Here is a 16,616-nt window from a genome sequence, read left to right on the forward strand (position 1 = left end):
CAGGTGCAGGGCTCACTGCCCCCTCCCCAGCCCTCTCTGCATGCAGGGCTCACTGCCCCCCTTCTCAGCCCTTTCTGCATGCAGGGCTCACTGCCCCCCTCCTCAGCCCTCTCTGCATGCAGGGCTCACTGCCCCCTCCTCAGCCCTCTCTGCATGCAGGGCTCACTGCCCCCTCCTCAGCCCTCTGCATGCAGGGCTCACTGCCCCTCCTCAGCCCTCTCTGCATGCAGGGCTCACTGCCCCCTCCTCAGCCCTCTCTGCATGCAGGGCTCACTGCCCCCTCCTCAGCCCTCTGCATGCAGGACTCACTGCCCCTCCTCAGCCCTCTCTGCATGCAGGGCTCACTGCCCCCTCCCCCTCCCCAGCCCTCTCTGCATGCAGGGCTCACTGCCCCCCTTCTCAGCCCTTTCTGCATGCAGGGCTCACTGCCCCCCTCCTCAGCCCTCTCTGCATGCAGGGCTCACTGCCCCCTCCTCAGCCCTCTCTGCATGCAGGGCTCACTGCCCCCTCCTCAGCCCTCTGCATGCAGGGCTCACTGCCCCTGCTCAGCCCTCTCTGCATGCAGGGCTCACTGCCCCCCCTCCTCAGCCCTCTCTGCATGCAGGGCTCACTGCCCCTCCCCAGCCCTCTCTGCTTGCAGGACTCACTGCGCCCTCCTCAGCCCTCTCTGCATGCAGGGCTCACTGCCCCCTCCTCAGCCCTCTGCATGCAGGGCTCACTGCCCCTCCTCAGCCCTCTCTGCATGCAGGGCTCACTGCCCCCCTCCTCAGCCCTCTCTGCTTGCAGGGCTCACTGCGCCCTCCTCAGCCCTCTCTGCATGCAGGGCTCACTGCCCCCTCCTCAGCCCTCTGCATGCAGGGCTCACTGCCCCCTCCTCAACCCTCTCTGCATGCAGGGCTCACTGCCCCTCCTCAGCCTTTTCTGCATGCAGGGCTCACTGCCCCTCCTCAGCCCTCTGCATGCAGGGCTCACTGCACCCTCCTCAGCCCTCTCTGCATGCAGGACTCACTGCCCCTCCTCAGCCCTCTCTGCATGCAGGGCTCACTGCCACTCCTCAGCCCTCTCTGCATGCAGGGCTCACTGCCCCCTCCACCTACCCAGCACTCTGCATGCAGAGCTCACTACCCCGCCCCCTCCTCAGCCCTCTCTCCATGCAGGCCTCACTGCCCCTTCCTCAGCCCTCTCTGCATGCAGGACTCACTGCCCCTCCCCAGCCTGCTCTGCATGCAGGGCTCAGTGCCCCCTCCTCAGCCCTCTGCATGCAGGGCTCACTGCCCCTCCTCAGCCCTCTGCATGCAGGGCTCACTGCCCCTCCTCAGCCCTCTGCATGCAGGGCTCACTGACCCCTCCTCAGCCCTCTCTGCATGCAGGGCTCACTGCCTCTCCTCAGCCCTCTCTGCATGCAGGGCTCACTGCCTCTCCTCAGCCCTCTGCATGCAGGGCTCACTGACCCCTCCTCAGCCCTCTCTGCATGCAGGGCTCACTGCCCCCTCCTCAGCCCTCTCTGCATGCAGGACTCACTGCCCTTCCCCAGCCTGCTCTGCATGCAGGGCTCACTGCCCCCTCCTCAGCCCTCTGCATGCAGGGCTCACTGCCCCTCCTCAGCCCTCTGCATGCAGGGCTCACTGACCCCTCCTCGGCCCTCCCTGCATGCAGGGCTCACTGCCTCTCCTCGGCCCTCTCTGCATGCAGGGCTCACTGCCCCTCCTCAGCCCTCTGCATGCAGGGCTCACTGACCCCTCCTCAGCCCTCTCTGCACGCAGGGCTCACTGCCACCTCCACCTCCCCAGCCCTCTCTGCATGCAGGGTTCACTGCCCACCTCCTCAGTTCTCTGCATGCAGGACTCACTGCCCCTCCTCAGTCCTCTCTGCATGCAGGGCTCACTGCGCCCTCCTCAGCCCTCTCTGCATGCAGGACTCACTGCCACCTCCACCTCCCCAGCCCTCTCTGCATGCAGGGTTCACTGCCCCCCTCCTCAGTTCTCTGCATGCAGGACTCACTGCCCCTCCTCAGTCCTCTCTGCATGCAGGGCTCACTGCGCCCTCCTCAGCCCTCTCTGCATGCAGGACTCACTGCGCCCTCCTCAGCCCTCTCTGCATGCAGGACTCACTGCGCCCTCCTCAGCCCTCTCTGCATGCAGGACTCACTGCCCCTCCTCAGCCCTCTGCATGCAGGACTCACTGCCCCTCCTCAGTCCTCTCTGCATGCAGGGCTCACTGCGCCCTCCTCAGTCCTCTCTGCATGCAGGGCTCACTGCGCCCTCCTCAGCCCTCTCTGCATGCAGGACTCACTGCGCCCTCCTCAGCCCTCTCTGCATGCAGACTCACTGCCCCTCCTCAGCCCTCTGCATGCAGGACTCACTGCCCCTCCTCAGTCCTCTCTGCATGCAGGGCTCACTGCCCCTCCCCAGCCCCCTCCCTGCTTGCAGGGCTCACTGCCCCCTCCTCAACCCTCTCTGCATGCAGGGCTCACTGCCCCTCCTCAGCCTTCTCTGCATGCAGGGCTCACTGCCCCTCCTCAGCCCTCTGCATGCAGGGCTCATTGCACCCTCCTCAGCCCTCTCTGCACGCAGGGCTCACTGCCCCTCCCCAGCCCTCTCTGCATGCAGGACTCACTGCCCCTCCTCAGCCCTCTCTGCATGCAGGGCTCACTGCCACTCCTCAGCCCTCTCTGCATGCAGGGCTCACTGCCCCCTCCTCAGCCCTCTCTGCATGCAGGACTCACTGCCCCTCCCCAGCCTGCTCTGCATGCAGGGCTCACTGCCCCCTCCTCAGCCCTCTGCATGCAGGGCTCACTGCCCCTCCTCAGCCCTCTGCATGCAGGGCTCACTGACCCCTCCTCAGCCCTCTCTGCATGCAGGGCTCACTGCCTCTCCTCAGCCCTCTCTGCATGCAGGGCTCACTGCCTCTCCTCAGCCCTCTGCATGCAGGGCTCACTGACCCCTCCTCAGCCCTCTCTGCATGCAGGGCTCACTGCCCCCTCCTCAGCCCTCTCTGCATGCAGGACTCACTGCCCCTCCCCAGCCTGCTCTGCATGCAGGACTCACTGCCCCTCCCCAGCCTGCTCTGCATGCAGGGCTCACTGCCCCTCCTCAGCCCTCTGCATGCAGGGCTCACTGACCCCTCCTCAGCCCTCTCTGCATGCAGGGCTCACTGCCTCTCCTCGGCCCTCTCTGCATGCAGGGCTCACTGCCCCTCCTCAGCCCTCTGCATGCAGGGCTCACTGACCCCTCCTCAGCCCTCTCTGCACGCAGGGCTCACTGCCACCTCCACCTCCGCAGCCCTCTCTGCATGCAGGGTTCACTGCCCCCCTCCTCAGTTCTCTGCATGCAGGACTCACTGCCCCTCCTCAGTCCTCTCTGCATGCAGGGCTCACTGCGCCCTCCTCAGCCCTCTCTGCATGCAGGACTCACTGCGCCCTCCTCAGCCCTCTCTGCATGCAGGACTCACTGCGCCCTCCTCAGCCCTCTGCATGCAGGACTCACTGCCCCTCCTCAGCCCTCTCTGCATGCAGGACTCACTGCGCCCTCCTCAGCCCTCTCTGCATGCAGGACTCACTGCGCCCTCCTCAGCCCTCTCTGCATGCAGGACTCACTGCCCCTCCTCAGCCCTCTGCATGCAGGACTCACTGCCCCTCCTCAGTCCTCTCTGCATGCAGGGCTCACTGCGCCCTCCTCAGTCCTCTCTGCATGCAGGGCTCACTGCGCCCTCCTCAGCCCTCTCTGCATGCAGGACTCACTGCGCCCTCCTCAGCCCTCTCTGCATGCAGACTCACTGCCCCTCCTCAGCCCTCTGCATGCAGGACTCACTGCCCCTCCTCAGTCCTCTCTGCATGCAGGGCTCACTGCCCCTCCCCAGCCCCCTCCCTGCTTGCAGGGCTCACTGCCCCCTCCTCAACCCTCTCTGCATGCAGGGCTCACTGCCCCTCCTCAGCCTTCTCTGCATGCAGGGCTCACTGCCCCTCCTCAGCCCTCTGCATGCAGGGCTCATTGCACCCTCCTCAGCCCTCTCTGCACGCAGGGCTCACTGCCCCTCCCCAGCCCTCTCTGCATGCAGGACTCACTGCCCCTCCTCAGCCCTCTCTGCATGCAGGGCTCACTGCCACTCCTCAGCCCTCTCTGCATGCAGGGCTCACTGCCCCCTCCTCAGCCCTCTCTGCATGCAGGACTCACTGCCCCTCCCCAGCCTGCTCTGCATGCAGGGCTCACTGCCCCCTCCTCAGCCCTCTGCATGCAGGGCTCACTGCCCCTCCTCAGCCCTCTGCATGCAGGGCTCACTGACCCCTCCTCAGCCCTCTCTGCATGCAGGGCTCACTGCCTCTCCTCAGCCCTCTCTGCATGCAGGGCTCACTGCCTCTCCTCAGCCCTCTGCATGCAGGGCTCACTGACCCCTCCTCAGCCCTCTCTGCATGCAGGGCTCACTGCCCCCTCCTCAGCCCTCTCTGCATGCAGGACTCACTGCCCCTCCCCAGCCTGCTCTGCATGCAGGACTCACTGCCCCTCCCCAGCCTGCTCTGCATGCAGGGCTCACTGCCCCTCCTCAGCCCTCTGCATGCAGGGCTCACTGACCCCTCCTCAGCCCTCTCTGCATGCAGGGCTCACTGCCTCTCCTCGGCCCTCTCTGCATGCAGGGCTCACTGCCCCTCCTCAGCCCTCTGCATGCAGGGCTCACTGACCCCTCCTCAGCCCTCTCTGCACGCAGGGCTCACTGCCACCTCCACCTCCGCAGCCCTCTCTGCATGCAGGGTTCACTGCCCCCCTCCTCAGTTCTCTGCATGCAGGACTCACTGCCCCTCCTCAGTCCTCTCTGCATGCAGGGCTCACTGCGCCCTCCTCAGCCCTCTCTGCATGCAGGACTCACTGCGCCCTCCTCAGCCCTCTCTGCATGCAGGACTCACTGCGCCCTCCTCAGCCCTCTGCATGCAGGACTCACTGCCCCTCCTCAGTCCTCTCTGCATGCAGGGCTCACTGCGCCCTCCTCAGCCCTCTCTGCATGCAGGACTCACTGCGCCCTCCTCAGCCCTCTCTGCATGCAGGACTCACTGCCCCTCCTCAGTCCTCTCTGCATGCAGGGCTCACTGCGCCCTCCTCAGCCCTCTCTGCATGCAGGACTCACTGCGCCCTCCTCAGCCCTCTCTGCATGCAGGACTCACTGCGCCCTCCTCAGCCCTCTCTGCATGCAGGACTCACTGCCCCTCCTCAGCCCTCTCTGCATGCAGGGCTCACTGCCCCTCCTCAGCCCTCTCTGCATGCAGGGCTCTCTTCCCGCCCCTGCTGAGCTCTCATTCTCGAGGACCCCCCATTATCAGGCTCACGGGGCGGGGTATCCGAACCTCCTGCGTCACAGGGAGGGGGAAGCAGCAACGCCTGTCACGTGACCCTCCGCTAGTCCGGTGCTTCCTCATTCTGTTCCTCCCGCCCCCATCTTCGGCTGTAGAAAAACTTGAACTTGAAAAAAACTCAGTCGTGGGCCTCATTCCGAGAGGCCCCTCAGCTGAGGGCGGGGCAGGGGTGCCAGACAGGCTGCCTTCCCTTCTCTTTTATTTTACATAGCGCGAACATTACCCGAAAGTGTCAGAGCGCTTTACAAAAGAACCAGTTGCGTTACATAAGGATTTAGGATTACATGAGTTGCATGAGAGATACAAACAGAAAAAAAAGATTGCACATGTACAAGTTGAAAAGTCACTCAAGAAAGAGATACAAACAGAAAAACTAAAATCACATAGGAAAGGTTGTAAGTACAAAGGTCTACTACATATACTAGTGGTTAGAGTTCTATATATACAAATCGTAAATTCACACAGGATTACATTTTAACAGCAATTAGGCTTGGACAATTATATATATATATAATGTGAGACCGGCACTGATGACGGCCGAATCCGGCTAGAAACGCGTCTGCCACATAGCGTTTCACGGACTGCGAGGACTGGTTTGTGCTGTGCTCAATAAATCCCCTGTTTGGTATCCGGAGCTGTGTCCATGCTTGTTTTCTGTGGAGAGAAGCAGTGGTATGGATCTATAATGCCGGTATGCTGATGCCGGCGTAATGGACACACCCTCTCGTTCAGGTGCTCCGCAGTAATTCAGCAAATCCTTGGTGTGAGTACTAACAGTGCTAAACTGCGGCGCCCCCCCAAACGACAAGTTATTGCCAGCTGGCGGTTTTTGCAGTGAGGGGAGAGAGTAGGCAGTATTTATGCTGCCTGATAAGGATACCAGCAGAGGTAGAGCGGGACGATTCGATCAGGACATTGTCTGCGAGTGCTGTGCCCAGCGCCATGAATTTGGGGCATCACTTGGTGTTTTGAGTCCGCTTCACTGTATGCCTGGACCAAGTTGGACCACAGCGCCCAGCATGCACTTTGCCCTGATCCCCAACCACACCGGCGCAAAGGAGGAGGAGCCGAGAGACTACCTTAAGGGAGGGGTCTCTGAGTCCAAGGAGGTTACCACCAGCCTGTGAGACCGGCACTGATGACAGCCGAATCCGGCTAGAAACGCGTCTGCCACATAGCGTTTCACGGACTGCGAGGACTGGTTTGTGCTGTGCTCAATAAATCCCCTGTTTGGTATCCGGAGCTGTGTCCATGCTTGTTTTCTGTGGAGAGAAGCAGTGGTATGGATCTATATATATATATATATATATATATATATCTCAATTGTAAAGAGTTCCCCCCAAAGGAAGAGCCCCGCTGGTAGGTACAAATATATCTCTTTATTTTAGTCAGTAACACTCAAGTGAGTCCGTTTCTGCCAAAACACATACCATCATTATTAAAATGCCCCAGTGGGCTGATGCAAAGTCCCTTGGCAGCCTGCTGTGTTTTTCAGCTGTCTTCAGATGCCCACCTCTTGTTTACTGATGACTCCGGATTGGCTGCCAATGGGACTTTGCATCAGCCCACTGGGGCGTTTTAATAATGATGGTATGTGTTTTGGCAGAAACTGACTCACTTGAGTGTTATTGACTGTGTGCACTACCGGAACCACAATGCCATGTGAATGGCTCCGCCCACTGGGGCAGGCTCAGGAGAGTTAAATGGTGCACGCGAAACTGTTCTGTTTCATCAAACAACGAGCCAATAATTAAGGGAAAGAGTTCCCGAAATGCGTTTGGCAGCAGGATGTGATGAAAGTTTCCCTGTGGTTACCTGTTTGCAGCTGCCTCAAAATAAAGAGATATATTTGTACCTACCAGCAAGGCTCTTCCTTTGGGGGCAACTCTTTGCGATTGATATATATATATGTACTCGTGACCAAGGGAGTGATCCCAAAACGCGTATGGTGTTCCTGACACCCTACCTGTCTTCTTGTCAATAAATCGTGCTGCTTGAAAAGTCCGCTAACGTGTCCGTGGTTGCTGCTGTGTGTTTAACGGCTGCGGCGTTCATAGTATATATATATATATATATATATATATATATATATATATATATATATTTAAGACAGTCCAGCAAAAAGAGAAAAACGATCAATGGTCATCAGGAGGAGTCGTGAGGGAAGAAGGAACGGAACAAAGGTCAGACAAAATGATGGGTCCGGGTCATTGGTATAGAAGGAGACCATCTCCCAAAAAATGGCAGGATGCACAAAAGTCACCAAAGTCAAGAATCCAGAAGAAAAACCCAGAGAGCAGGATTCCATTGAGTAGAGTCAGAGGGGGATGCAGCATAGAAAAGGATTCCCTGGCGAGGGACTGGCTGTTTGAGATAACTCAGAGTTATCACAAGGCATTATGTCCTTTGCAGGTGCCATTTTGAAGTCAGGCAGCGCCGATTCCAGTTTGACTCAAAGTTCGGAGGAGTTGGTATTTAAACATTGCCCTGCAAGTCTCGCCCGTTTTTGTGCCTGACGCCGCCCCCAGATGGCCATTGCTCTGAGCTCTGCATTCGCTGTCTGCCTCTCTCAGGGGCGTCGTCATTTTAGAAGCGCTAGAATTGGGGTGGGGGCGAATGGGGGGGGGGGGGGTGCCTTGCTGGTCTCTGCCTGACAGTTGAGTGTAGGTAAGGAAAAGTGTCTCAAAGTCTGGAGCACTGATCTGCATTGAAATGTCAGCTGTAAACCAGTCCTCCCAAAACCCGTGATCCTCGGCAGGTTATTCCCCATCCCTGCTGATGTAACGTTGCCACCTGTCTAGATTTTCAAGTCCGGGTTTGATAGCAAAGCGTCCAAACATTTAAAAAAAATTCCAGTATAAATGTAGTGTGAATTTCTGTCCACCACTTTCAACCACTTGCTTTCCTTGACCATCTTTCATCACACTCCAATCCACCCATACTCTCCACTCCAACCCACTCCACTCCAACCCACTCCACTCCAACCCACTCCAATCCAACCCACTCCAATCCAACCCACTCCAATCCACCCCACCTCACTCCAATGCAATCCACCCCTACTCTCCAAACCACCCCACTCCAATCTGCTCACCCAAAACGGTTCAAAGAGAGCTCTGGGCAGGCACTGACCACCCGCAGACTACGGGCCCCAGTCACAAAGGTAATCTTGACCATGTAGATTTACTCCTGTCTAAATTTACTCTTACACTTTGTAGTAACTTCACTAATATTGACTAGTCACCATTTCCGACTGTAAAGTTACCTAAAAGTGATGCTGGAGAAGGAAGCTTCATGCAGACAGTTTAGAAGAACAAGCCAATTACCGTGGATCGAGATGAAGAGAGGCGTCTCACACGTACGCTGATTTAAAAGATGTCCAAAACCACCCTTCCGGCGCATGTCTTCTGGCCAGCCCATCCGTCTGACTAGGCATGCACTGGGAATGACATAGTCATTGCTATTAGAGGTGGCTGCCAAGTATTTGACCAGCTGTCCATCTGAAATCGAAGGGGTGCAGTGACTGGGAGGCTAGTCCAGCTGCCTTCCGAAAGCAAACCTCTCCTAGTCACGGTGCAGACGGGCACCATGGCAGCGGCGGCTGCCACCAAGTTGCACAGGTGAGGCGGAGATGGCAGCGGAGGGGGGTTATGGGATAGAAGAATACATTTTAAAAATGACTTACCTTGCTCCTGGACCATCGCCTCGCCTTGTGCCATCCTCTTCTGATCCTGCTTGAAGTAGGAAGCAGAAACAGGCTGCCCCAGCCAATCACAATGCTGAAATGCTGCATTGTGATTTGTCTGAGCGCTATGGTTCGGCGCTCTGACAGGCAGTGGGAGCCTATGCATGTTCCTCACCAGGCCAATAATTCTGGCTCGTTTTAGTTGTATACCTGTTGTGTTATGTCTTGATGTATTTACAGAAAGCGTACAGAAAAGCAGCAAAATGCAGGTGGGGTTGCACGCTATGAGAAGTACAGGATTTTAGTATCCGGGCCACTGAGCAGGGTTTCCTAGTTGCACTTTTAGGCCACGCCTCTTTCCATCCCACTTCAGCCTGAATATAAGACATTACAACACAAACAATTACAATGCATTCTTTTACATCGCAGTTTTACAACGCAGCTGTGAGAAGTTGGCCTGGTATATGCTGTCCACTAGTTATAGTGGGCACCTTGCACCAGTCCAAAAGACCCTTATTGATGATAGGTTTAAGACAACCTTTATTGAAAGCTATCCTAGTGGTAGCTATGGAGAGCAGCCTTCAGGCTAAGTCTCGAAGGAATGTAAAGCAGCTTGGTTTACCAGATTATAACCTCTTGAATGACCAAATGAAAGGAGAACCACACAAGGTATATATAAAATATATATATTTATTACTAAATACTCTCTAGTAACCTCTTTATGAGATTAGAGAACAAGGCACACAATAATACAGTTATAGAACAACAGTAAATAGCACAATACACAGCGGGCTCCAGGGGGAGACCGAACCATACACTAAGAAAGTGGTATAACAACCACAACTTGACTAGGAACAGTGCCTAGAGCACGTTGAATTGCTGGGACCTCAAGGAACCACCCAAGGTAGTGACACAGGGGACCCACGGGGGACGCGTGCAGTGTGAGAACACAGCAGCGAGCTGCGTACAATCCTATGGGAAAGTCGCGGTTAGATTTTTAAAGTTTAAGGACACTTAGGAGAGGACTTTGTGCAAACCCTTTTAGGCTTAGAAGGTTCTAAGGCCAACACTTATGTGAGCACCGGAGTACTCGTGTTACCTAACCCAGGGAAGCCGGGTGCATAGGTGTCAAATTGTGTCGGGAATCTTCGTTGTTTACTGCAGAGTGCTGCTGCCGTGAAGAGGAAAAGTGTCCAGTGTGATCCAAGCCTGGATCGAAGCTCTGAAGAACCTGGAAGCCGAGGGCAAAGAGTCTGGGTCACTTGTCATTGACCAGGGGCTCGGTAGATGAATGCCCAACGATGTCGGGTGCTTCAGGTGCAAAGAGGTGAAGCTTGTCTCTGCTGCCACGGGGACCAGGAGATGTCGACAATGACCAAAGTCCGCAGGCGAGCTGTCCCGCGAAGGATGTCAAGTGCTGGGGAGACGGTGTCTGGCTTGAAGACCAACAAGCCTTGGCAACTGCAACCCATGCGGTGAGAGAAAAGATGCTTCGGTGAGGGCCAGTAAGGTCCTGGGGACTCCCCAAGCGATGGAGAGTCAGGGCCTGTCTGGAGCAACCAGGAAAGCCCACGGAAAGTCAAAGTTACCTTCACAGGGACCCACAGGTCAACGGACCAGGGATCGCGAAGGGACCTCGAGAGGAATTACACAATACCAGCCCACGGAACACTCGTGGAGTGCAGGTCGGTAATCTTCAGTGGAAACACTGCTCGGGGCTTGGACTACAAGTAGCCCAAAGCACAGTTCAGGGATCGCCAAAAAGCATATGCTGCCGCAAATGCATACGGTGTCCAGGGGTTCAGGTTGCACATTCCCCATGAGGGCTGTGGGTCTCAGGTTTGCTGAGAGCACTGGTCAGCCTCGGGAAGCTTAGGAACCCACCTCCTGTGTTGCAAAATCTTCAGAGTCCTTCAGGAGCTGCGTAGATGCAAACCAGACAGATGCATTGAGGTGCCTGCCTTGCAGGGGAAGAACACCTTTACTCCACTGGAGATTCTTTAGTCATCCAGCATTGTGCAGATCGTCAAAGTACTTTGTTTCTGTAGCAGAGTTTAGTCCAGGTAAAATCGAAAGTCCTGTAGTCAGGGGTTCCTTCTTTATGCCCAAGGAAGGGGTGGGAAAAACTCTGGGGACCCGCCTATGGGAGGGTCAGGACAGAGGGGTAGCTACAGCCATGTCCTTTATCCAGTTTCGTGCTAGAGCAGGGGCTAAGTGCCCCTGCAACCGGTTTGAGCTGGACTATGCACAGGGACACCAAATGTGCCCCCAGTGCAGATATCAAAACACTCTTGGAGTGCACCCACCCAGGGCCAATACACTAAAGCCTGTCTGGGAGGTGGTCACACCTCCCTGTGATAGGAAACCTATTGCCCAGCCTCCCCTGTCAGAGTTTCATCCAGCAGCAGCAGGGCAGACGCATGTCTGTGGCTGGCAGCATCCATCTTGTGATGCCAGGGTCGAGAAAGCTGGTACCGGGTGTACTAGTTTGGTCAAATTTCTCCCTCTAGGAGGGTGGAATCATACCGCCCCTGCCAGTACTGGCGGGGAGGTATGATTCCAAGGTGTTTGACACCAAACACAACATGTTTCTTTGCAGCCATTTCAAAGTTCGCATTTACCGCAAAGTTTTAATGCACGTAAGAGTATATGGTTGGCTTCATCACAGAACCCCGGAGAATAGATTCCGAAGGCTGCAGAGGGGCTCTGCTCATGCATGTGCACCCTCTTACACAAAACCCAACACCCTGCCTTCAGGATTGATAAGGCCTGCCATAGGGGTGTCTGATAGGTTTATATGTGTAGTGATATAAGGTAAATATAGGGAACCTATATCTAAGTAAGTGGTGCATTCACCACCTTACACAGGTTGCTGTAGCAGACCTGTTGTGTAATTTTGAATGGTCTCCCAGGGTTGCATAATACATGCTGCAGCCCCTGAGAGGCCCCTGGGGTACATATGCCCTGGGTATACAGTATAACATATGCATGGGACTTATAAGGGTAACTGTTAGATTTGGGGTCTCTAGTTGGCACAGGTAGGGACTTGTGACAAATAGGAACCCTCTCCTCTAGTCAGGATAAGGGGATTACACTCCTAAAATAACCCCTGCTCACCCCCTTGGTAGCTTGGCACGAGCAATCAGGCTTTATCTCAGAGGCGTTGTGTGTTAAGCATTTGTGACCACATACAGTAAGCCAGTGACAACACCATAAATGGACACCACACAGGATTTATATCAAAAATAAGTATACTTTATATAGAGTTACCACAAGACCATAAGCGACAAAAATACACAATACTATTACTTTAAGATGGAAAATTTAAGCTTAGTTCAGTTTAGTTCTTAGATGCGACACTTTGCGTCAATGTACCTTAGGTTGCGTTGCGCTTCCACGACAAGCAATGTCGCAGCGATGGGAATGCGGCAAAGTTCAGATACAAAGAAATAAAGACGTGAAGATCTTCTAGATGCGGCACGCTTCTTGGGGATGCGAGAAGTTCAGTTTGATGCCTGGACTGCAGCGGCGACACCCTTGTTCCGCGATGCGACGGCAGCAGCTCCAGCGGCGACACTCTTCTCCCACGATGCGTGAAGTTTCCACACGATGCGACAACTACAGCGGCGACATCCAAGATGCGACGGCAGCAGCTCCGATGGCGGCACGTTTCTCGGGGATGCAAGGTGCTCTTCTTCGATGCGGTGCAGTGAGACAGTTCCAGTGGTGACACCCTCCTTCGGAGTTGCGACGGCAGGCACAGCGACGGCGACACGCTCCGACCTTGCTGCGAGATTCTTTTTCTGATGTGGTGCAGTGCGACAACTACAGCAGCGTCACCCTCCTTTGGAGTTGCGACGGCAGCAGCAGCGACGGTGACACGCTTCCTCTTCGTTGCGGCACGCTTCTCTCCAATGCGGTGCAGTGCGACAGTTCCAGCGGCGACCCCCTGCTTCGGAGTTGCGACGGCGACACGCTTCTTCTTGTTGTGTCGCGCTTCTAGCTCCTTGCAGCACGCAGTCCCTCAGAAGGCCCAAAACAGCAGCAAATGCAACAACAACAGTTGATGGACAGAATGCAGAACAATGTCATACATTCACCCCAGTACAGATATCTGGGCCTAAATCAATCGTTTTTTTTTGCACTCCCCACCACCCCAGTTCAGACAAATCAGCCTTGACCCTGTGCCTCATGGGAACAGTCCAGCCCGAACTGCCAAGCCATGTCTTTCCTGGACCGGAATCAAGCATCCTAGGACCGGTTTCTGGCTATCAGCCATCTTCAGTCAGGATAGCTTGACTCCAGTGGTGTGGAGAGCATGGGATTCACGTCTGAGCATACCCATCCAACTTGGGGTGACAAATGCAAAAACAACAGTTGATGGACAGAATGCAGAACAATGTCATACATTCACCCGAGTACAGAGATCTGGGCCTAAATCCATCGTTTTTTTGCACTCCACACCACCCCAGTTCAGACATGGCCATATGCAAATCAGCCTTGACCCTGTGCCTCATGGGATCTGTTGACTGGGTGTGAGTGTTTGATTGGTTCAGATGCTCCGTCCATCACCACCCCCTCCCTTTTGTACCGCTTTGTTCGCCATAAGTTGGCAGGGTATGCTCAGACGTGAGTCCCTTTCTCACTTTGCCACTGGATTCAAGCAAGCCGGGCTGAAGACGGCTGATATGCCAGAAACCGGTCCTCGGAAGCTTGTTTTCGGTCCAGGGAAGGCATGGCTTGGCAGTTCGGGCTGGACTGTTCCCATGAGGCACAGGGTCAATACTTTTAGTGCAATAGTTGGGTAAGTGTTGGATAGCGTAGGGGTAAAATGTACTATTCCCCCTCCAGTGAGTGCAACAGTAGGGTAAGTGTTGGATAGCGAAGGGTAAAAATTACTATTCCCAATTACCCTAAAACCTATACCCAGCCTAAAACTTAAAAATCTCCAATACTAACCTTATAATGCATTGTAATGGCATGTGTTGTAATTAAGTACTTTGTAATGACACGCGTTGTAATGGCATGTGTTGTAATGGCATGCGATGTAAAGGCATTTGCGTTGTAAAGGCATTGCGATGTAATGCCTGCGTTGTAATGAACATTTCCCTTTCAGGCCTGGTGTCTCTTGAGCACTTGTGAAGTGGTAACAATCTGAGTGCTTTGCACTGGCTTCTAGGTGTTAGGCACCACACAGTTCCCAGGCAGATTGCAACTCGAGAAGAGGACTTCTGATCCGGGTCCATGTCAGCCATACATGCCAACATTTTCAAACTAGAAAGAGGGAGATTTTTGGTTTAAATTATTGGGAGACTCCAGCCTGAATCAGGTGACCTGTTCAGACCTGCAGCGCCCCCTTTCCTGCACGGAGTGCATTTCCCAGGGGCTCCCCTCAGGCCTGCAGGTCCCCCTTTCCTGCACTGAGTGTATTTCCCAGGGCCCCCCTCAGGCCTGCAGCGCCCCCTTTCCTGCACTGAGTGCATTTCCCAGGGCCCCCCCCTCAGGCCTTCAGCGCCCCCTTTCCTGCACTGAGTGTATTTCCCAGGGGCTTCCCTCAGGCCTGCAGCGCCCCCTTTCCTGCACTGAGTGTATTTCCCAGGCCCCCCTCAAGCCTGCAGCGCCCCCTTTCCTGCAGTGAGTGCATTTCCCAGGCCCCCCCTCAGGCCCAGGGGCTCCCCTCAGGCCTGCAGGTCCCCCTTTCCTGCACTGAGTGTATTTCCCAGGGCCCCCCTCAGGCCTGCAGCGCCCCCTTACTTGCACTGAGTGCATTTCCGAGGGTCTCCCTTCAGGCCTGCAGCGCCCCCTTTCCTGCACTGAATGCATTTCACAGGGGCTCTGTTCAGGGCTGCAGCGCCCCCTTTTTCTGCACTGAGTGCATTTCCCAGGGCCCCCACCCTCAGGACTGCAGCGCCCCCTTTCCAGCAGTGAGTGCATTTCCGAGGGGCTCCCTTCAGGCCTGCAGCGCCCCCTTTCCTGCACTGAGTGCATTTCCCAGGGCCCCCCTCAAGCCCGGGCTGCAGCAGTGCGCGGGGGCCACGTGCTGGCCTTGGCTCGTCTCGGAGCCAGGAGAAGAGTTTGCTGGGCTCTCTGCCCCCAGCCCTCCCCGCTCTCCTCCCTCCCCCCCCCCCCCTCTCCCCCGCAGGGCTGGCTGTCTATAAAGACCTCCTTGTTTACCCGTCCTATGCTCCTTCCTGCGCTCACTCACTGTGCGAGGGGAGAGAGTGCGTGAAAGGAGCCGGGGACCGAGCCTTGCAGCCCCGCGTTGTGAGGTGAGTACCTCCGCATGCATGCCGACACTCACAGCAATCGGAGGGGGGGGGGGGGCATCGGAAACAGAGGGGTTTACTAGTGTGTTTACAGGCTGGTTTCAGAAAGAGGGGTTGGCTCTGAGGGTCCGCTCTCCCTGTTGAGGACAAGTAATGAGGGCCCCGGGGGGAGGGGGGAGGCGTTGTACTGGTGAGGAGGAGCGGAGGGCCACACCGGGCCCCTGACTTCGAGGGGACCTCCCTGAGTGACCCGTGGCATCCTTGAGCTTGAGGACACGAGCCCCCACATCTGGCAAGTCTTCGAGGGAGTCTAGTCTCCCTGAGTGACCAGTGGCGTCTCTGTATTAGCCTCCAAACGTCACTGAGAAAATGCTTCAAAGCCACATAGGTCTCCAGGAAAGGGACCCTCCCGTTCGAGCTCCACCGTCGAATACTTCTCCACATACATGAGCACTCACCCCACCCCCACTGCTGTCCTCTCTCACTCCTAAACTTTTTCTCAGCGCTTTGAAGCGGGCTCTTGGCACCAATAGCTAGTTTTTCGCCGGCGCCGTGCATCATGGGATGCTAAAAAAACACAGTAAACTGATAATCGAGCCTTCTTGCATGGGTGGGATTCCCACCAGGTGTCCCCGCGGAGGGGGTCAGAGGGGCCGGCTCACCTGGCTCCAGCCTCGGCGAGGAAGGGGCGCAGGAAGCAGGGCTGTGGGCGCGCCTCGATACAGAGAGAAGCAGGGTCGGTTTTGGGGGCAAAACATGCCCGGGGAATAAAATAAAAGTTGCCCCCCGTTATCAACTTGGTGGTTTAAAAAAAGAGTGGCCCACATTTGTAAATATAGCACTTCTTGACTTTTTATGACCAGGTGTGTTTGCGCGTGCTGCGCTTTGAGAGTGTGGTGATATTCTACAAATATAGACACATCCGTGCTCTGCTACCCACAAACTGCGAGTGGTCCATGCACGCTGCTTGTGACGAGATGACCACATTCACCCCTGCATAGTGCTGCTTGCTACTGCCCCCACAGTCTTTATTAAAAATGTTTACAGCACCGGTACACACCGCCACAAAACTGGGCCACCACACAGCCACAAATGTCACCCACCACAAAACCTGCCAACACACAGCCATAAAACTGGCCCACCACCAGACCATACAACTGACCCACCACCAGACAATACAACTGGCCCACCACCGGCCCATAAAACTGGCCCACCACCGGCCCATAAAACTGGCCCACCACCGGCCCATAAAACTGGCCCACCACCGGACCATAAAACTGGCCCACCACCGGACCATAAAATTGGCCCACCACCGGACCATAAAATT

General features: G+C 55.8%; 1 protein-coding gene across 5 annotated transcripts in view; it reads left to right on the forward strand.

Moving 5' to 3' along the window:
• The window catches only part of LOC147684424 (catechol O-methyltransferase-like), a 195,297-nt gene that overhangs the window by 111,062 nt on the left and 67,619 nt on the right, over positions 1 to 16,616 (forward strand). Inside the window, exon 1 of one of the 5 annotated variants that reach the window (XM_086940351.1) lies at positions 15,192 to 15,292. The exons of the other annotated variants lie outside the window; for them this stretch is intronic. The gene's annotated coding sequence lies outside the window, so the exon portion shown is untranslated. Of the gene's footprint in view, positions 1 to 15,191; positions 15,293 to 16,616 lie in introns of those variants that run through there. 5 annotated transcript variants of the gene reach the window in all.

The sequence above is a fragment of the Lissotriton vulgaris genome, chromosome 10 (assembly GCF_964263255.1).
Source record: "Lissotriton vulgaris chromosome 10, aLisVul1.2, whole genome shotgun sequence".
Lineage (NCBI taxonomy): Eukaryota > Metazoa > Chordata > Amphibia > Caudata > Salamandridae > Lissotriton > Lissotriton vulgaris.